The sequence below is a fragment of the Salvelinus alpinus genome, chromosome 21, assembly GCF_045679555.1.
Source record: "Salvelinus alpinus chromosome 21, SLU_Salpinus.1, whole genome shotgun sequence".
NCBI lineage: Eukaryota > Metazoa > Chordata > Actinopteri > Salmoniformes > Salmonidae > Salvelinus > Salvelinus alpinus.
Window position 1 is genome coordinate 15,591,229 of NC_092106.1, and position 22,866 is coordinate 15,614,094.

The 22,866-nt window shown below is 40.4% G+C and overlaps 1 protein-coding gene across 1 annotated transcript in view; it reads left to right on the forward strand.

Annotated features, from left to right (window-relative positions):
• Positions 1-13,298: 13,298 nt before the first annotated feature.
• The window catches only part of LOC139547906 (POU class 2 homeobox associating-factor 2-like), a 50,934-nt gene continuing 41,366 nt past the window's right edge, over positions 13,299-22,866 (forward strand). Inside the window, exon 1 of the mRNA XM_071357083.1 lies at positions 13,299-13,658. The gene's annotated coding sequence lies outside the window, so the exon portion shown is untranslated. The remainder of the gene's footprint in view (positions 13,659-22,866) is intronic.

Below are 22,866 nucleotides of genomic sequence, written 5' to 3' on the forward strand. Positions count from 1 at the left end.
ATCCAATATAACATTTATCACAAATAATGTCCTTATTAGAAACATATTTCTCCTGTTTAAAAAAAAGAGGAAAATAATAAGTATTTCGTGAACTAACACTCGCACTTGACCCCCCCCCCTCCTTACTAGCTCTGACTCTGCTGATAGCTACTTTATTGAGAATAAATGTACTTACTATGACTGTGATGTGTGGTTGTCCTACCTAGCTATCTTAAGATGAATGTACTTACTATGACTGTGATGTGTGGTTGTCCTACCTAGCTATCTTAAGATAGATGCACTCACTGTAAGTCGCTCTGGATATGATGTAATGGTAATGAACTCAGATAATGAACAACAGATCATTTTGATCTGGATTAAAATGTTCTGGAAAAACTAGCCTATGGGTTTATCCACATACCCTGTTGTGCAAAAAATCCCACAGGAGTGTGGGAATATATAGGTGAATTACTTAGTGAAACCCATAGTATTATCCCCTGCTGTGGGCCTCATTAAAATGTTACGTAAGACTGGGCTGTCACTTCGTTACTTGTAAAGTTTTACTGGAGAGCCAGGAATGTGTTTGTAGATGCATTTATGACTTGTTTACATTCTTGACTTATCTGTAGACATGCAATCCCAGAGGGGCTTCGATGGGATAGAGCCACACCTGCGTTGCCAGGAAAACATCATACAGTGTTGAACACAGCTGTCTTGCATCTCCAATCAATTCCCCAATGTCTAATCCATTCATTTGACTATAACTTTAATAATTGTATCAGATGCAAACTTAAAGAGCCTTTAAAATCTCTACAAATCTCTACAATGCTGCATATAAGGATGTTCAGATATTGTTAACACTTTACAATAACTGTCATGAATAAACATTTATAAGCATTTATAATGGCTTATTTATGAAAGTTGTCTTTTGAAATACAAAAGAGACATTTAAATCTTGCATTGACCCCCCTGGTTCAATGATTTGGTGACCACAATGACAGCTTTATCAAATGTGTTTGGATAGTAGAAAGGGGAGCCAAGGCGTGATGCCTGATGTGGTCTGTACTAGTTACCCACCCTGTTGGTGGCATGTGGCTGCTAATCATCTCTGTAAGCTTCCCTCAACAATACTTTCCCTCTGTCCTTTTGATAATCCTGCTGACGTCTATGTGGGTGACCCCAGAATGATGTGTTGTGAGACAATGATTTGACTCGACTTCAACCTTCTCTCAATTTAAATGTCTAAATCAACCCTTGTCTCATTGGGGTTTTCTTACAATAAAATAAAACTATTTTGTGGGCCTTTCTTGTTTAATGAAACATTTTGTTAATACCATTTCAGAATCACAAGCTACTCAGCAATGCAACTCTCTCTGGTTCTGTCTCAACTCTAACCTCATATACAGTTGAAGTCGGAAGTTTACATACACCTTAGCCAAATACATTTAAACTCAGTTTTCCACAATTCCTGACATTTAATCCTAGTAAAAATTCCCTCTTAGGTCAGTTAGGATCACCACTTCATTTTAAGAATGTGAAATGTCAGCATAATAGTAGAGAGAATGATTTATTTCAACTTTTATTTCTTCCATCTCTACATTCCCAGTGGGTCAGAAGTTTACATGCACTCAATTAGTATTTGGTAGCATTGCCTTTAAATTGTTTAACTTGGGTCAAACATTTTGGGTAGCCTTCCATAAGCTTCCCACAGTAAGTTGGGTGAATTTTGTCCCATTCCTCCTGACAGAGCTGGTGTAACTGAGTCAAATTTGTAGGCCTCCTTGCTCGCACATGCTTTTTCTGTTCTGCTCAAATTTTCTATAGGATTGAGGTCAGGGCTTTGTGATGGCCACTCCAATACCTTGACTTTGTTGTCCTTAAGCCATTTTGCCACAACTTTGGAAGTATGCTTGGGGTCATTGTCCATTTGGAAGACCCATTTGCTACCCAGCTTTAACTTCCTGACTGATGTCTTGAGATGTTGCTTCAATATATCCACATAATTTTCCATCCTCATTATGCTATCTTTTTTGTGAAGTGCACCAGTCCCTCCTGCGGCAAAGCACCCCCACAACATGATGCTGCCACCCCCGTGCTTCACGGTTGGGATGGTGTTCTTCGGCTTGCAAGCCTCCCCCTTTTTCCTCCAAACATAACGATGGTCATTATGGCCAAACAGTTCTATTTTTGTTTCATCAGTCCAGAGGACATTTCTCCAAAAAGTACAATCTTTGTCCCCATGTGCAGTTGCAAACCGTAGTCTGGCTTTTTTATGGCGGTTTTGGAGCAGTGGCTTCTTCCTTGCTGAGCGGCCTTTCAGGTTATGTCGATATAGGACTCGTTTTACTGTGGATATAGATACTTTTGTACCTGTTTCCTCCAGCATCTTCACACAAGGTCCTTTGCTGTTGTTCTGGGATTGATTTGCACTTTTCACACCACAGTACGTTCATCTCTAGGAGACAGAATGCATCTCCTTCCTGAGCGGTATGACGGCTGTGTTGTCCCATGGTGTTTATACTTGCGTACTATTGTTTGTACAGATGAACGTGGTACCTTCAGGCGTTTGGAAATTGCTCCCAGGGATGAACCAGACTTGTGGAAGTCCCCCCAAAAATTCTGAGGTCTTGGCTGATTTCTTTTGATTTCCCCATGATGTCAAGCAAAGAGGCACTGAGTTTGAAGGTAGGCCTTGTAATACATCCACAGGTACAGCTCCGATTGACTCAAATTATGTCAATTTAGCCTATCAGAAGCTTCTAAAGCCATAATGTATTTTTTTGGAATTTTCCAAGCTGTTTAAAGGCACAGTTAATTTAGGGAATGTAAACTTCTGACCCACTGGAATTGTGATACAGTGAATTATAAGTGAAATAATCTGTCTGTAAACAATTGTTGGAAGAATTACTTGTGTCATGCACAAAGTAGATGTCCTAACCGACTTGCCAAAACTATAGTTTGTTAACAAGAAATTTGTTGAGTGGTTGAAAAATGAGTTTTAATGACTCCAACGTAAGTGTATGTAAACTTCCGACTTCAACTGAATCATTGATAATATGCCTATAAGCTTATTTTCTAGTCTATCTAGTCTAGTAGTTTGTCCAACCAAAAATGTAAATACTTTAGTAATACCTGGAAGTTGGACTGCAAATGGAATAACAAACAATAGATCATCTCAAAACAATGTGTTTCATCTCAAAAGCATGGCCCGAGTCATTTAATCTGACAGTACTAAACATTGGGTATTAAGTGGATACATGCACTTAAGCCTCTTTCCAGCAATTTTTGGACGCCCTCATAATTGTATTTGCTATTTAATTCTTTCCACTATGGCTCCGAATTTAATCCTCTCCACTTTTGGAAAACCTTCCCTTCAGCCAGACATGGAAAATAGAGCCTTCATTCCAGTTGGAATTCCATTGGATACACATGTGACCCCCGGAGATAGGAGGAGGATCAGGGGTAAACATGTGAGTGGATTGTCTATTAGTTGCATAATAATTAACAAGTGACAACATCTGACAGCTTGGTACATCTTTTCCAGAGACAGATTGAAAATGAGATGTTACCTCTGTAAGCTCAGTTTCAGCCTGTTTTTAATATTACTGATAAATCGACTTATTGTGCAAAACCAAATAATGTCGTCAATGCCTGCCGTGACCTTTCCAATCAGGGCAATAGGTCTAGGAAGCTATACCTTTCATCAAGCCATAACTTGGCTCCAGGGGTTACATGTGTATTCAATGAGAAGAGCTATGAGTTCTTTCACAGTGGCTCAGTGCTGGACCTTCAGAGCAGTCAACACCGTGGTGGAACTGAAGCGTTTGTCTCAACCCACCATCACTCCTGGTGTGTAAGTAATTGGCCTCCTGCCAAGCATGCCAGACGTTTTTTATTTTACGTTGTGACACAAATGTATTGTCTTTGAACAATCAATTGTAAACTGTTATGCTTTGTTGTAAATGGGCCAACGTTGCTCATGCCGAAGTTGATGTATCTTAGTGTCCATCCTGTCATTGTGCTATTATAAATGATTATTTTCAGGTGGGGTAGTATTCTTCAGAGGATGTCCCTACTCATATTGTATGATAAACCTGTGTTTAGAAAATGTAATCTTTGTATTTGTATTTATTAGGGATCCCCCTTAGCTGCTGCCAAGGCAGCAACTACTCTTCCTGGGGCCCAAACACATTAAGGCACATGCATCACACATAAAACAAAAGATAAAATAGTACATCATATATAACATTATCACACCACTACATATCTACAATAATGTATAATACCACCATACAACAATATTACAATGTACGTATGTGTAGTGTGTGTGCTAGCGTGTGTCTATTCCTGTGTGTGTGTGTCTCTTCACAGTCTCCGCTGTGCATTCAGCATGTCAACATTTCTTACAAAAACAAGTAGTGATGAAGTCAATCTCTCCTCCACTTTGAGCCATGAGAGATTGACATGCATATTATTAATGTTACCTCTCCGTGTACATTTAGGGGCCAGCCGTGCTGCCCTGTTCTGAGCCAGTTGTAATTTTCCCGAGGTCCCTCTGTGACACCTGACCACACGACTGAACAGTAGTCCAGGTGCGACAAAACTAGGGCCTGTAGGATCTGCCTTGTTGATAGTGTTGTTAAGAAGACAGGGCAGCACTTTATTATGGACAGACTTCTCCCCATCTTAGCTACTGTTGTATCAACATGTTTTGACCATGACAGTTTACAATCCTGGGTTACTCCAAGCAGTTTAGTCACCTCAACTTGCTCAATTTCCACATTATTCATTACAAGATTTAATTGAGGTTTAGTGAATGATTTGTCCCAAATACAATGCTTTTAGTTTTTGAAATATTTAGGACTAATTTATTCCATGCCACCCATTTTGAAACTAACTGCAGCTCTTTGTTAAGTGTTGCAGTCATTTCACCCGCTGTAGTAGCTGACGGGTATACTGTTGAGTCATCCGCATACAAAAACACACTGGCTTTGAGCACACTGCCTTTACTCAAAGCCAGTGACAAGATTGCAAAAAGTAAGGGGCCTAGATAGCTGCCCTGGGGAATTCCTGATTCTACTTGGATTATGTTGGAGAGGCTTCCATTAAAGAACACCCTCTGTGTTCTATTAGACAGGTAACTATTTATCCACAATATTGCAGGGGGTGTAAATCCATAACACATACAGTGTGTTATTCCAGCAGCAGACTATGATTGATAATGTCAAAAGCCGCACTGAAGTCTAACAAAACAGCTCCCAAAATATTTTTATCATCAATTACTCTCAGCCAATTATCAGTAATTTGTCTAAGTGCCGTGCTTGTTGAATGTCCTTCCCTATAAGCGTGCTGAAAGTCTGTTGTCAATTTGTTTACAGTGAAATAACATTGTAGCTGGTCAAACACAATTTTTCACAAAAGTTTACCAAGGGTTGGTAACAGGCTGATTGGTCGGCTATTTGAGACAGTAAAGGGGGCTCTAATATTCTTGGGTTGCGGAATGACTTTTGCTTCCCTACAGGCCTGAGGGCACACACTTTCTAGTATGCTTGGATTGAAGTTATGGTAAATAGGAGTGACAATATCATCCACTATGTTCCATCCAAATTGTCAGACCCAGGTGGCTTGTCATTGTTGATAGACAACAATACTTTTTTCACTTCTTCCATATTGACTTTACGGAATACAAAATTACAATGCTTTTCTTTCATAATTTGATCGTTTATACTTGGATGTGTAGTGTCAGTGTTTGTTGCTAGCATGTCATGCCTAAGTTTGCTAATCTTGCCAATGAAAAAATTATTTAAGTCATTGGCAATATCAGTGGCTTTTGTGATGAATGAGCCATCTGATTCAATGAATGATGGAGCTGAGTTTGCCTTTTTGCACAAAATGTAATTTAAGGTGCTCCAAAGCTTTTTACTATCATTCTTTATATCATTTATCTTTGTTTCATAGTATAGTTTCTTCTTCTTTTAATTGAGTTTAGTCATATCATTTCTCAATTTGTAGTACATTTGCCAATTGGTTGTTCCGCCAGACTTATTTGCCATTCCTTTTGCCTCATCCCTCTCAACCATGGTAGCCTAGTGGTTAGCGCGTTGGGCCAGTAACCAAAAAGTTGCTGGATGGAATCCCTGAGCTGACAAGTTAAAAATCTGTCATTCTGCCCCTGAGCAAGGCAATTAACCCACTTTCCCCGGGTTCTGAAGACGTGGATGTTGATTATGGCAGCCCCCCGCACCTCTCTGATTCAGAGGGGTTGGGTTAAATGCGGAAGACTCATTTCAGTTGAATGCATTCAGTTGTACAACTGACTAGGTATCCCCCTTTCCATACAATTTTTTAATAGATATGGCTACTATATTGTGATCGCTACATCTGAGGGATTTGGATAATGCTTTACATTTCTGCAGCATAAGTAAAGATGTGATCAATATATGTTGATGATTTAATTCCTGTGCTGTTTGTAACTACCCTGGTAGGTTTACTGATAACCTGAACCAAGTTACAGGCACTGGTTACAGTTTGAAGCTTTTTCTTGAGTGCACAGCTTGATGAAAGCCAGTCAATATTTAAATCACTCAGAAAATATACCTCTGAGTGATATCACACACATTATCAAGCATTTCACACATATTATCCACATACTGACTGTTAGCACTTGGTGGTTTATAGCAGCTTTCCACAAGAATGGGCTTTAGGTGAGGCAGATGAACCTGTAGCCATATTACTTCAACATTATTTAACATGAGATCCTCTCTAAGCTTTACAGGAATGTGGTTCTGAATATAAAACAGCAATACCTCCACCATTGGCATTTCTGTCTTTTATGTTGATGTTATAACCATGTATTGCTACCGCTGAATCATTAAAAGTATTATCTAAGTGAGTTTCAGAGATTACCAGCAAGTTATTGATTTTATGAACCTTGTTTCTTAGGCTACATATGTTCATTTATATTTTAGCACTTTTCTGGGATGCTTGATTGTTTTCATTGCTTTTCTGGGAAGCTTAGCAGAAGTAGACATGCTCATGTTATTTATGTTTGAGGCGATAGTGTAGGGTGAGCTGCACACAGTGGACTTCCTACTAGGGCACACCACCTCAGTGCTAACAGTATAACTCTGGTTCATGATTACTGCATACATTAGCTGTAGGATCAACAGAGGCATTCAGGGCAGTTAGAGGGACTTAAATTATGTTACTTACATTGTGTCTGCCAACGCCCCTGGGATAATGTACATTTGTTGAAGCATGTACATTATCCCAGGGGCCTTGGTAGGGATTAACTGAGCTGGACTTGTGTCATTGATAAGTCATTGTCTCAATGCAGCCTTATAATGCTGTGAAAGGATCCAGGAATCCAAATTATTCAGCTGGATCCCGTCCTCATTATAAAACATGATTTAAAGCCTTCAATGCCACAATTCAGAGAGGGCACAGGGCCAGATATGATGGGTATTTTATTTGTGACTAGCAGAGAGTCAATCAGCTCTAAAATCCAGTTTCAACTGTTCAGAGCTGCCCTTCATAATGTCATTAAAACCCACATGGACTACAATAGAATCGATGTCCATGTCCTGGTATAGTACATTCGGGAGCAGCTTAGTAATGTCATTTATTCGAGCTCCGGGATAGCACAGTGTTTTTGCACTTCTTACCATGGAGCTGCCCAAAATCACAACTGGTGAGAAGTAGGAGGAAATCCGTCCACTTCCACACTTCACAGGATTCTTTATATTCAGTGTGCATTGAATACACAACTAAACTTACATACTGTAGCATACCTTTAGGTTGGGAAGGAATTCACTACTCGTGTGTGGCACCTACCCGGGACATCTGGGTAATGCATGGTAGGCATTGGCAGCCATTTTATAGTTTTGGACTTCCATAATCATTTTGTTAACCTGGGTGCAGACCCTTTTTTTGTTCTCCAGTTGCTAAGCCATATGTTTGGGTTGATATGCACCCATCTTCCACCTTTCAGACATATTGGTAATAGGGTGCTGTTCAGACATGTTTTATGAGCCTGGCCAATACAACTCTTAAACACACCTTTATAACCCTGAAGATTTACGTTCCTGAGGGGGTATGGATTGTTTTGTTTTTCAAGGTGTTTGGAGACTAATATTGACCCTACAAATCAATCCGTTATTGTCGGCTTTAGCTAGGTGGGCTAGCACAGTCTGGAGTTACACAGACAACCTCAACTTCAACACAGGGTCAGATACATACATTTCAATGCAACAAACTTTGCATGAGAATAAAAGTTTGCAACTGTATTACTACGCTCTTAGAAAAAAGGGTTCCAAAAGGTTTATTCAACTGTCCCCGTAGGAGAACCCTTTTTGGTTCCAGGTAGAACAATTTTTTGGTTTCAGGTAGAACCCTTTTGGGTTCCATGTAGAACCCTCTGTGGAAAGGGTTCTACATGGAACCCAAAAATGTTTTACCTTGAACCAATGATGGTTCTTCAAAGGGTTCTCCTATGGGGACAGCCAAAGAACCCTTTAAGGTTCTAGATAGCATCTTTTTTCTAAGAGTGTACTCTATTGCTACTATCTAGGTATATGTCAGCAGAACATACAGTATAGGCAAAACTTGATATGAGTGTGACTGTAAAAGAGCTTTGCTCTCTCCAAGTAGCCTCTTCTCTCTCCCCAGCTGGCAGGAGTCTCCATATGGATTCTTCTAAATCACTGCCTAATATGGTTTCCTATCACTGCACTCCAGGGTTTTTATAGTCACATTGTCTGATGAACCACTTGTTCATTTAAGGCTGTGATTATACGAGTACACAAAGTCCAAACGTGCTTTGCAATTGAGCGCTGTAACGTACATTAGTTATGGGACTATATTTTGTTATTGTGACTAAAGGGAGAGTGATTCTGTCTGTGCAAAATGTTAGAGACTCTCTTGTTATATAACTGGACCAAGGTCAAGTGGCCATGTCTGGCTTGTGTTTGTTGGCTTTAATTAGCCAGACAATTTTTTACTACGACAGACTGTGTTCTGCTGTAGAATCACAGAAACAGGTCCAGTGCTTATGACTGAACTGGGAGTGATATGCAAAACTAGTAAAATAAGATCCATTCACTAAGGTTATTGTATGGTTGTGTTATGCTGACTGTGGTAAAATAATGATGTTTCAGACATGCGGTTTGGGGAAGGAAAACAGTCTCATGGTTAACAACAGAAGGCAAAGCTTGCACATCAAACATATGTTGGATATCACACAGGCTCAGATTGCATTGCACAAATAAAAATGAACTAGGACGGGTAGACTGCCACACTGGAGGTGGTGGAAATGAGCACTTATAGGAAACACAGAGATATTCTATGCTATTTACAGTTAACAAAACGTATTTCAGAAAGGCAAAAGCATTTGAGATACAGTATGTATCAAATTGTTGCTGTCCATCATTGATCTAATACATTTTCCACTTATTTTGATTTAATTTAACAAATGGGACTCAGAAATATTAACTAAAAACAAACCAAATTATTTGTTCCCAGGCCTGTACTCCTGAAGATGACCATTCATTGTCTGCTTTTACTACACGGCATGGAAAGGGTAAACTGCATTACCTTGTACTTCTATTCTGAGAGCAACATTTGTTTTTAGCTTTAACAAATTAACAATAAATATGTCAGTGGTTAACGTTTACAGAGCTAAGGAGCTCAAGGGAATCTTAAATACATATCCCATTATAAGCCACATTGATTCATATTTGTATAAATGTCAGTAGGTTTCAATGACCCTCCTCATGTCAGTAGGTTTCAATGACTATCCTCATGTCAGTAGGTTTCAATGACCCTCCTCATGTCAGTAGGTTTCAATGACCATCCTCATGTCAGTAGGTTTCAATGACCATCCTCATGTCAGTAGGTTTCAATGACCATCCTCATGTCAGTAGGTTTCAATGACCATCCTCATGTCAGTAGGTTTCAATGACCATCCTCATGTCAGTAGGTTTCAATGACCATAATGTAAAATAAGTTATACATGATCAAATACAGTTTGTGTGTTTCATTGAGGTGCTCTGCACTTACTCAACAATGTTTAAAATGTCTTGATGTTCATAAATACAAGTTACTATAAAGAAGTAAAAAAACAAGGCAGTCAACTAAGACCAAGTGGCTGGCCTGCCTACTGCCTACTTCTCCCTAAGTGTTAGCCCAGCAGGCCATCTGATGAAATAAAAAGAGGATACCAAACTTCATATTGATGCCTATAAACTTGTTCCTGATTTTGAAACTCATAAAACGTAATTTATGAGCAAAGCTTTCAATGTGGAAACATCATCAACTCTGAGATAGAAGCTGTCTAGGATGGTCTGGTTGAGAAGTTCACTCAGTGCATATCCAATCAAATCATATTTTTATTGGACACGTACACGTGTTTAGTATATGTTATTGTGGGTGTTGCGAAATACTTGTAAAATAATATAAAATATGCATATTGAAAGCGTGGAAAAAGTGGCAGTAGCCTGGATGCGTAAGTATTTAATGTGGACCAGCTTGAAATTTCATTGATATGGAAGATAGTTCCTAAAAATATACAGTGGACTGGTTTACCAGACAAAAAGTGGAAAGAACTCAAATAAAAAGCAGAAAAGCGAAAGGTAGGTAAACCTTTTATCAGTGCAATATACCCACATTAGCATTCAAAAAGCGTTTAAAATTAATAGAATACTCTGATTCAATTGTAAAAGTGTGAATATAATATTGATATTATGAATAATAAACACAATAGTAATAGACTTGATGACACCGCTGTCTTAGCCTCTGGATAATACATTGAAATTAAAACATCACCCCCAACTCCGTAGTATTTTCTAACAGGGGTCTTGTACAGTACATCTGAGAGAAGGGTAAAGATTGATAATAATGAGTTTACCAAGACTACCACTGAGCCCTGCTTGCCACTTATGAGTCTGAATATAGGTCCTCTGAATATACCGTGTGTAAAAACAACAAAACAACTTCAGCTCTCTGATTGGTTGTAAACATGGACTCATTATGGATTATTTACCAACAACACTAGTCTTAAAAGTGGTTAGCAAAGTTGCAGTTTCTTTCTGTTGACGCCATAAAATAGATGCCTGTTTGCTTGGATTCCATGTGAACAGTATCTTGAATGCTACGCTAATGAAAGGCTAGCCCCATTAAACCAGCAGGAGTCCTGTTATTCAGTGGCAGTAATGGGAGCCCCCCCACCCCTGAATGATACTTCACATTAAAGAACAGAGCTGACATTTATAAAGAGCTGTTTTAAAGCCACACTCCCTAGCCCAGCTATCCCATTAGTGCTAATGCATTGTATCAGACTAATGTGATATCCCCTTGGCTTCTGCCGGGAGTCAGGGTATATAAGGCTGCAGGAGACACATCAGGATTTTGGGTTTCATGTGTTTCTGCGTCATAGTGATCAAACAGATGCTTCTCATCCAAACCAGACATTCTCTTCAATCAAGGAGGTTTGTTCAAACAAATATGAATATTGTGGCTTATAAAAGCTGTGATTTGTAAATAAAATACAAACTATAAGTCGCTCCAAATAAGAGCGTCTGCCAAATGGAATGTAAATTCAATAAAATGCTGTCGAACATTTGAGCTATTTTAGACTTCAGTTGAGTCAGCGTCTCAACAGAGGTTCCTGAACAGAGTTTCCTGGATGTTTATATGGACATCATGTTAATGATTGAGTATAAATTGTAGTGCATGTGGCTTTATGGGAAATGAATGGGTTTATCCGGCACATGCAGGACTCGTGTAAATAGGAGCAGTGTCTGAGAAATAGGCTTAGCTCTCTCAATCGTGGCACTGTGAGCCTCAATACAGCCAATTGTCTGTGTTGTGTCCAGTGAAACCCTTTCTGAGAAGCAGGTCCTGGTTTCTAGGAGCTCCCACTTAACAACCCGTCAGAGACAGACCGAGAAACCTACACAGAAAATACCAAGGGCCCTATTCAATCAAAATCTCTAATAAGATTTGACGATTTATGTAAAAACAATATATTGTAACTCCCTTTGGGCTCTTGAATGCCAATTGATTCAAAAAAGAAACTTAACTGCATATAAACGCTAATTTATACTGAATTTCACTGAATTTTGTATAATATCACAGAAAATGTTTGAAGCATTTTGATAGAATCAGCACTGACACAAAAATAGGGTCTGACCATATTTCACCACCTGTCATCTTATTGAGCTATACTGTCAGGGGGGGACTGATGAAAAACGATCTGAATATGATACCTGTGACAGAAGTTGAGACCAGTTTACAATATGATCAAATGAAACAAGTCACACTCCCCTCCAGTGGGTGTTGTCATTATATTTGTAAACAGCATCTAGTTTATAAGGAAGATCATAAAAGGCAATGCTCTTACCGGAGCTGTTATGAATCTGTTATGAATCTGTTATGAATCCTACTTCGTCTCTGTTATGAATCCTACTTCGTCTCTGTTATGAATCCTACTTCGTCTCTGCCTTCACAGTGTAACTGTGGTAACTTTAAAACCAATGAGCACTGTCAATGTTACTGACACGGTTGTCACTCACGCGTTCTACCTGACTAAACTGATTAACCCCCGGGTGGGATACAGAAAAGCTAATTCCATTGAATAATTATGTACAGTTTAAATATCAAATGTAATGTTTTCTGTTATTTTTGTGTTATTAAATTGAACACTGATCATACATGGTCAATTAAATAATGTGATAGTACTTAGGCCACTTCCAGCTAGTCAGTTTCCATGCTATAATGAATCCTCACATTGATCATGTACACGTGGTAGTAATAGAGGAGGGAGTTAGCATTTGTTTGCCAGACCAGAGGACATTTCCAGTGAAAAGTAATATGCGATAAAAGCATGACTCACCTATCAACTATTCCCAAGTGTTTCCAGTAATGTGTTATTTTTGTAACACTATTGGGATCAAGTTCTTGGCTCCATCTTTGACTGTACTAGCTTAACTCCTATTGTGATTCTGTTGTTGATCACCGTTGCTAGGGACACTATCCACACAATTGGACTGTAGTTTGATTTTGACGTCAGCCAGCGGGATCATGTCCTATTAGAACCTAATCTTCAAAGGTGAAGAGGAATCTATTTTCATTATGGGTCACCGAGAGGTCTTTGCTATTAATCCACATGTTAATAACATTTTCCTCAAATGATTTGACATAGTCTCCATTTACAGATTCTTTCTGGAGTGTGTCTTCTGTGGTTATGGTGTTTAAATGGATACCGTGGATGTCACGCCCTGACCTTAGAGAGCCTTTTTATTTCTCTATTTGGTTAGGTCAGGGTGTGATTAGGGTGGGCATTCTAGTTTTCTATTTCTTTGTTGGCCGGGTATGGTTCCCAATCAGAGGCAGCTGTCTATCGTTGTCTCTGATTGGGAATCATACTTAGGCAGCCTGTTTTTCCACCCTAGTTTGTGGGAAGTTGTTTTTGCACAGTAGCTGAGAGCCCTGCAGAACTTTATGTTCGTTTATATTGTTTTGTTGGTGTTTCATTATTAAATTATCATGAACACTTTCCACGCTGCGCTTTGGTCTCACTCATTCAACGACGGACGTAACAGTGGATATGTATCTTCAGGGTTAAATGTTAAGTTAACACAGACATGAAGCAGCCAGACATTGTCAAGGGGAATAGATATGAGGTAAGAATATTGAAGGTGGTCTCTCATTCTCAATCCCATTTTGTGCTCTCTGGTATAAGCGGTCTGATATTCTTTAAATTGCTTTTTAAAGAGGCATTCTGCAACTTTCAAACTGTTTTAGCCATTCCTCAGTTTTTACACATTGCAGGAGCTGCTAGTACTTCTGATCGGAAACCAACAGTGATGGTTTCTTATGACCTGCTTAGATAAATTAAGAAGTCAAATTGGTGTAGTGAGATTCACTAAAATGCACCTGTAAATGGCCAAGTCAGGATTGGACATTGGTGAAAAAAGTAGCCAATTGTCATACTTGAGTAAAAGTAGAAAATGACTCAAGTAAAAATGAAAGTCACCCAGTAAAATACTACTTGAGTAAAAGTCTAAAAGTATTTGGATTCAGACATACTTAACCCTTGTGTAGTCTTAACATTCTGTATACTCCCCTTGTCCTAAGGGTAAAAAAATGACCCGCCTTCACCAAACCCCTAAAATAAAGCAGCTTCATTGAATTTTAAACCCCAAATCTATGTTGCATGAAGAAACAACCTGTCATTCATCACAAACTTTGAACATTTGGGTTTTCCCTCACAATGCAGAAAGACTGCATTTAATCAGTGGACACCACTCGTTTTTATTACAACACCTGTCATAATTTTATTTTCTAAAGTAGAGGTTTTTAGCAAGAGATAGCACTTGTATAGCCTAAGAAAGTAGAAGAAATGTGCAGAAAGTAGTTTTGAATGCATTTTATTGAAGGGGAAACAAAAGTCAAACTCTTTTTGGCAACATAGTGATGTATTCTTATAATGTACAATGAGGAATTACACTACAAAATACTAGTCTTCTCCCATTTTTATTTTAACCATTGCCCCCACCCACAAGGTGTATAAACAACAACAATAAATAAGAATAAAGTAAGATAATAGATAAACTAAAATGTGAGGAACATAAATCAATTAACTCTAATTGGCACATGTAGGACAGTATACAAGTGGGTGTGGATGGACTTTGCAGATGTATTTCTCACATGTGCAGCACATAGTATTTGTTTTACAGTCCTTCTTTTGGAGGCGGAATTGGCATCTCCTCCTCTTGCCTGCCCCAGCTGCAGGTCTTGACTCACGGTTATCAAATAGTATCATTCTTGAGAAAGTGTGAAAGACTTTCAGTGGCATCGTGGCACAGAAAATCCCCCTTCCACTGTCTGCATCCCAGAGACTACATGTGGCCTCGGGACCTATACACACCCGCTAAGATTAGCAGCCCTATGTAGGCACGCAGGTCAATCTCATCCATCCTTTTCCAGTTGTCTCCATATTTACGGAAACTCTCCAAATTTGTCATCTCCAGGATTTTTTTCAATGGCTGGTGTGATGAACATGTAGAATGTTGAGGCGATGTCCTGGGCATGGGCAACTGCATGTCTTGTGGGCCCTGGGGTCATCCTTATGACATTTTGTGCTGCCATCCTGTCCTGGTTGTCATATGGTGACAATGACCATGTTATTTTGTTGTTCTTTGCCAAAAATGTATCTTTCAGCTTGGGGATTTCTTCATCTGAAGATGATACATCGTGCTCTGGGTTGTATTATTCCCCATCTTCTTCAGATACCACCTCTTCTAAATCATTGTTCTCTTGTTGCTCCTGGACATCTGAAAAAATCTGATATACGACCTGTTGCACTTTATAGCCTCTGACTGCATTCCCCATTAGTAAACAATGCTTTCAAGAAATGTTTATTATCAAAGTAAGAACTGGAAAATCTGGTGCACTCAATGAGGAGATGAACTGCAGTACTTAATGCAGCTGGTGGCCACACCAGATACACTGTTACTTTTGATTCTGACCCCCATTTGTTCAGGGACACATTATTATATTTCTGTTAGTCACATGTCTGTGGAACTTGTTCAGTTTATGTCTCAGTTGTTGAATCTTATGTAAGTACGAATATTTGCACATTTTAAGTTTGCTGAAAAGAAACACAGTTGACAGGGAGAGGACGTTTCTTTTTTGCTGAGTTTATATGATAAAGCAAGCCGACATAAGAAAGTATTGGAAGTTCTATAAGTCTATCTATTTTCCATTATTTCACGGCAGACTCTTTCCATAGCATTTTTGGGAAGTGATGGAAAACTAAACCTGACACCAGTAATCAGTAAAAAAAAAACTAGGACACCTGTGACAGTTTCCAGTAGTCTTCATGTCAGCAAGCATATACTGTATGGTCAACAGTACACCCTCAGCTGCATATAATTTACAGGAATCATGAGGTGCTCTTTTCATCTTGGCAGACGATTGAAATGTACAGTACCTCTGCCAAGTATGTGCACAGTGCAGATACAATACCAAAACTGATGGTGGAAGACACCCTCTTCTATTGTTTCCTGCCATAGCTACAGTATCTATTAGGCCTATACAATTCCTGATCAGCAAAATATTGTTTTGCATTATGAAGTATTGTGTTACACCACAATTAATTTAGTAGCATCTTGTAACATACTACTGTTTGAATTATATATTTTTTTTTATTGAGTTAAAGGGATAATCCACTGTCAATTTCCTGAAAGCCTATGTTTTATCAGTGGGTAAAATACACATTTTCCCCATGATTTAACTTCTAAGTGGTCCATCTGTGAAATCAGGAAATCATGTAGGACTGCGTCATAACTACATGGTTTTCCTCATTGGAAATGGGGCATAACACACTCATTTCTTAATGCTTTTGAAACAATTACCTGCACTCCAGATCGCCAAATCAAAGGATGGGATTGGCATACTTGTCTTGAACACATCCATCTGTTTATCTTCATGACAAAATATATATTTTTCTTAGATGTGCTCAATCTAAACAGTGTACCAAATTCTTCAACTTAGTTTCTCCCTCAAGTACTATCTCGCAATGCACCCTGTGTCTCTTTGGGAAACATGGGAAAGGGCTGTTCTTGCTATAGCAACCTCTTCTGCACTCACTCTGAGCAGGTTCAAACTGCAAGTTGAACTCGGTGAGATAGACTCCTACATTTTATAGTGCAGTTTGTTTAGGCAATTTTACAGCTAGCTAGCTACTTCACATGCTGATATTGACTTTGATAGTGTAGCCGGTGGCGACCCGTCATTAAACCACACACCTTCTACTCAGTGATATATGGATGTTTTCAAGGGGTTTAAGAAAGTATGTACAAGTAGATTTACTGTTCTTGTAATGAATGCAATTAAAGGTTGTTCCCTAAATCCAATGTGGAACAGCCCTTTCATTTTCCTAAGTAGCGACCGCAATGTCCAACACCTTCTTACAGTGATTTAGATGGAGATGATGGAAAAAGATTATATCTGCCAGATTAGCAATAAACAATCAAACCTCAAATTGTATGCTCAATTTTCCAGTAATACATATGAATACCGTATTCATAATGCATCAGAATTACATTTAGATCTTATGAGCCATGTGTAACAAGTACTTCAATATGAATAGGTTAATCATAGAAAGGATTCAACCTAAGAAAATGTTAGTAGATGAACACATATTGCCCATTCCAGACTAAGGCCTGGTGTTTGTATTCATCAAACAGCTATATAGAATTATACAACAGGTGGGTCTAATCCTGAATGGTTAAAACCGCATTCCAGACGGTGTCTATTCCTCAAGTTACCACCGGCTAAATCTATGACAAAATGCCTATTTACTGTTTCATCTAACTGCACAATCCACGGTCATCAACCCAGCGAGGCACTTTAGAACCTTGATTTCAACTATAAAGGATCTAGACATTTCTTTTAGACTAACATGTTGTTTTCAACAGAGGAGATTTGTATTAACCTTGCTGTCTGTCTCTCTGACATTTGCAACGTTGTTTCAATATTCAAATTCGATCTCCAGCTGGAATGAACGTGTCAGGAGTCGGGACTGGACAGACGGAGGCAGCATTTCTCAGCCTGTCGAAATCATGAATCAGCTGGCATCATTTTAATGGATATATACAAAGAAATGTCAATTGAAAAAAGGTAGAACGAAACAAAGCACAAGTAGTTTGCAGTCTTTCCAGCTTCAGTTTAAAGTGATTGTGTTAGCTGTGTTGCTGGCTAACTGCTCTGAACAACAGTGTCCCGACAAGCACATTTTCTATGCCAGGCGAAATCACTCAAATGAAATGCTTACAAGCCCTTAACCAACAATGCAGTCAATAAAACAGTGTTAAAAAAATGCAAATAGTCCTGGTGGCACTTTGGTTAATTGTTCAGCAATCTTATGGCTTGGGTGTAGAAGCTGTTAAGGAGCTTTTTGACCTACACTTGGCGCTCCTGTACTGCTTGCCATGCGGTAGCAGAGAACAGTATATGACTTGGGTGACTGGAGTCTTTGACCATTTTTTGGGCCTCATACCGTCTAGTATATACAGTGACAAGAAAAAGTATGTGAACCCTTTGGAATTAAGTGGATTTCTGCATAAATTGGTCATGAAATCGCATCTTCATCTAAGTCACAATAGACAGTCTGCGTAAACGAATGACACAGAAATAATTCTACGTGTATGTCTTTATTGAACACACTGTAAACATTCAGTGTGGGGTGGAAAAAGTATGTGAATTGGATTTAATAACTGGTTGACCCTCCTTCGGCAGCAATATACTCAACCAGTTCAGCAATATTCTTAGGATGTCTGGTGTGAAGCACACGGTCATGCCACAGCATTTTAAATCAGGTTGAGGTCAGGACTCTGACTGGGCCACTCCAGAAGGCGTCGTTCTGTTGATTTCTGTGTTTTAGGTCATTGTCCTGTTGCATCACCCAACTTCTGTTGATCTTCAATTGGCGGACAGAAAGCCTTACATTCTCCTGCAAAATGTCTTCATAAACTTGGGAAATATTTTTTCTGGCAATGATAGCAAGCTGTCCAGGCCCTGAGGCAGCCCCAAACCATGAGGCTCCCTCCACCATACTTTACAGTTGGGATGAGGTTGATGTTGGTGTGCTGTGGCTTTTTTTTCTCCTGTTACGTATGCCTCTTGGAGGGAACGTTACATCGCAACTCCCTGTGGAGTGAAAAAAAGTATGTGATCGTAGGTGCGGGGAAGGATGACAGAGGCAGAGAAAAATATAATTTACAGGGAATGTATTCTTCCTTAACACGGTAATGTGGGGAAAAGGGACTGGAGGAACCAAAGCAAAGAAAGTAAAAGTTTGAGTCCCCTCTCCTACCCTCTCCTACCCACTACTTACCTAGTCTTCTAGCACCTCCTGGCACACACACACCAAAATACAGGGGGTGGTCTGCCTAGGTCTTACCTAGTGTGCATAGTGTGCATAGACAGAGTAAACACTCCTCCCGTGGCTTTCAACCGATCGCTGCCCGCACCCGCCCGCCTAGCATCACTACTCTGGATGGTCCTGACTTAGGTATTTGTCCACATTCTAGGTGTCTGGTTAGACTAAACTCTCCTTCCAGACTCACATTAAGCGTCTCCAATCCAAAATTTAATTGGCTTCCTATTTTGCAACAAAGCCGCCTTCACTCATGCTGCTAAACATATCCTCGTAAAACTGACTATCCTACAGATCCTCGACTTCAGCAATGTTATTTACAAAATAGCCGCCAACACTCAGAAAAGTGAATGTAGTCTATCAGTGCCATCCGTTTTGTCACCAAAGCCCCGTTTACTACCCACCACTGCGACCTGTATGCTCTCGTTGGCTGGCCCTCGCTTCATATTCGTCACCAAACCCACTGACTCCAGGTCATCTATAAATATTTGCTAGGTAAAGCCCCACCTTATCTCAGCTCACTGGTCACCATAGCAACACCCACCCGTAGCACGTGCTCTACCAGGTATATTTTACTGGTCACCCCCAAAGCCAACTTCTCTTTGGCTGCCTTTCCTGACAGTTCTCTGCTGCCAATTACTGGAACGAATTGCAAAAAGCACTGAAGCTGGAGACTTATCTCCCTCACTAACTTTAATCAGCTGTCAGAGCAGCTTACCAATCACAACCACTAAGTCCTATTGGCATACACATACCTCAGAAGTAGCGGCTACAAAATACGTTCAACAAAACTGTCATTGAGCAACAACCAACACAGGACATCAAAGAAGCTCTCTCCTCCTAACAAAGGAACACTGGCTTTTATCCAGCTGGAGAAGGAGTTGGTAATTGAAGAAAGCTGTTTCCCCTGACGAGGGGAGAGTTCAGAGCTCCAATCATCAATGAAGCCGACTAATCAACTGCTTAGAATCCAGGATTCCATTTCCTGAAATACACACATACAAACCCACAACACAGAAACTGGAGAATGTAACACGCCCACCCCAAAATGTGCAAACTCCCAGTTTGCAACAAAAAACATGCACCCCCAGTTACTAAACCCGTGATAGCGCATCGGCGACCACGTTCGCCGAACCCTTCACATAGTGAATCTGTAAATTGTATCCCTCTACAATCAGAGCCCACCGCATAAGGCGGCTGTTCCGATTGTACATTTGCCTAAAAAACACTAAAGGATTATGGTCCGTGAAGACCAGAACAGGCAAGGCACTGGAGCCCACATATACCTCAAGAACTGTAAGGCTAGCAAAGCCAGTGACTCTTGTTCAATGGTGGAGTACCTTGACTGACACAAGTTGAACTTAAGGGAGGAGAAACTGACAGGCCGATCCACTCCTTCATCTTCCTGCAAGAGAACCGCACCCACCCCACTATACTAGCGTTTACCTCACACTTAAAAGGTTTGTCAAAGTTGGGGGCGGCAAGCATTGGAGCGCTACAAAGCGCTTTGGCGGACTCAAAAGCAGTTACATTCCTGGGACCACTTAAATGGTACCTTGGGACTAAGCAGAGATGTAAGGGGAGCTACTACCATCGAAAAATTCTTACAGAACGTACGATAGTACCCTACCATCCTCAGGAATCTGTGCACCTGGCGGCGAGTTGTGGGAGCAGGAAAAGCAACAATTGCTTCCACTTTGCCAGTTATTGGGTGCACTTGACCTCGGCCCACTTGCTTCCCCAAATAAGTCACAGTAGCCTTCCCAAACTCACACTTGGCCAAATTGATGGTTAAAGAAGCATTCTCCAACCGCTGAAACACCCTTCAAGGTGGCGATATGATCAGACCAAGTAGACAAATGAATCACCACATCATCAAGGTAAGCAGTACAATTTGGCACATCCGAACACAATGTTAACTACGCTCTGAAAAGTAGCAGGTGCATTACATGCCAAAGGGCATCACAGTGTATTGTACGAAGTTATCAGGTGTAATGAAAGCCGAGATGTCAGAAGCTTGAGAGGTCTGGGGCACCTGCCAATAACCTTTTAGCAAATCTAACTTACTAACGTCAGCAGCAGAGCCAATTATATCAACGCAGTCATCTAAGCGAGGTAGAGGAAAATAATCAGATTTTGTAACGGAGTTTAGGCGACGATAGTCCATACATAAGCGGGACGTACCGTCAGGCTTAGGAACGAGAATACACAGGGAACTCCAGGAGCTGTTACTGGGTTTTGCCATGTCATTCTGTAATAAATAAGCTACCTCCCTTTTCTTAGTGTTAACCCGGTACGGATGCTGACGTATAGGAGCAGCGTTCCAAACACCCACTGCATGTTCCAAGATAGACGTGCAACTTGGAACATCCTGAAACACATTGAGAACTATTTATCATAGGATAAGATCATTCGCTTAATCGTTATCTAACTGTTCCATTTGAGAGGGTAACTTTTTCAGCATATCCGAATTACACAAGCGTTCACACTGCTGTTGCAATTTACATTGTTGCAATTTACATTGCAACAGGAGCGGCCAAACCAAGTTGCCAATGCAGCGCAGTGGCTACACGCTCAAAGCAGAGAAATAGGAATCAACTTCCGACTCCCGAAATGGAGGGACTAAGGCAATATTTTTACTCACTTCGAAGTGGGCTTGATGGGAAGGTTGTGGAGTCACACTGGAGTCAGCGTCTAGTTCCAATTGTTGGATCCTCACCTTGTCGGCTTCTAATTCCATCTTCCTAATTTCTGAAGCAAGCTCCAGCTGTCTAACGCCTTCTTTATCTTCTTGCTCCATTTCCAAACGGGCCAGCCTCACCTTTAGCCTAGCGGTCCCGTCTGAACGACCTGAAGCAGAAGATAAAGGGTTGAATCGGGGAAATGTAAAGGTGTACGAGCAACCCTTTCCTCCGCACCGTCCTCCGACTTGGCATCGGAAGGTCTACCCGTCTCCTGAAGCCTCCCTCTCATCTTTCAACGAGAAAGTTTGTTTACTCACTAAATCCTCCCTGACTAGCACCAAAAACTCAGCTTTTAGGGCTTTCTCAGGTACGAAGAGTCCGTAATGGTCAACTTTACACAACCCCACCAACAGAGGGCGCTTCAATAAACTTGGATGGCTGAGGCAGCCATTTTGTACACAGCAGCCTACTGAACATACGTAAACTAAACAAGTCATCCAAACTCACAACCTTACCACCACACCTCAGTCACCGAGAGCTCAGCAGCAGGGTCCTGTGGATTTAATAATCCCGGATGAGCCCCCATCATGTTACGTACGCCTATTCTTAACACAGTAATGTGGGGAAAAGGGGCTGGAGGGAACCAAAGCAAAGAAAGTAAAAGTTAGAGTCCCCTCTCCTACCTTCCCTAATCTTTTAGCACCTCCTGGCGCACTAACCAAAAATACAGGGGGTGGTCCACCCAGGTCTTACCTAGTGTGCATAGACAGTAAATACTACGGGTTATGTATGCCCGCAGGCCTCTTGCCCAAACAGTTCCACGGTGCGTTCCCCTTCCCCCCCGGAAACAAATAAAACAGATTTATTACTAACTTAAAGTGAACAACTTCAATAATCAAAACCACTAAGTCCTATTGGCATACACATACCTCAGAAGTAGCGGCTACAAAATACGTTCAACAAAACTGTCATTGGGCAACAACCAACACAGGACATCAAAGAAGCTCTCTCCTCCTAACAAAGGAACACTGGCTTTTATCCAGCTGGAGAAGGAGTTGGTAATTGAAGACAGTTGTTTCCCCTGACGAGAGGGAGAGTTGAGAGCTCCAATCGTCGATGAAGCCGACTAATCAACTGCTTAGAATCCAGGATTCCATTTCCTGAAATACACACATACACACATACAAACCCACAACAACACAGAAACTGGGGAACGTAACATCTCCACACATAGTGTTGTGTTCCTTTCAAACAACTCAACTT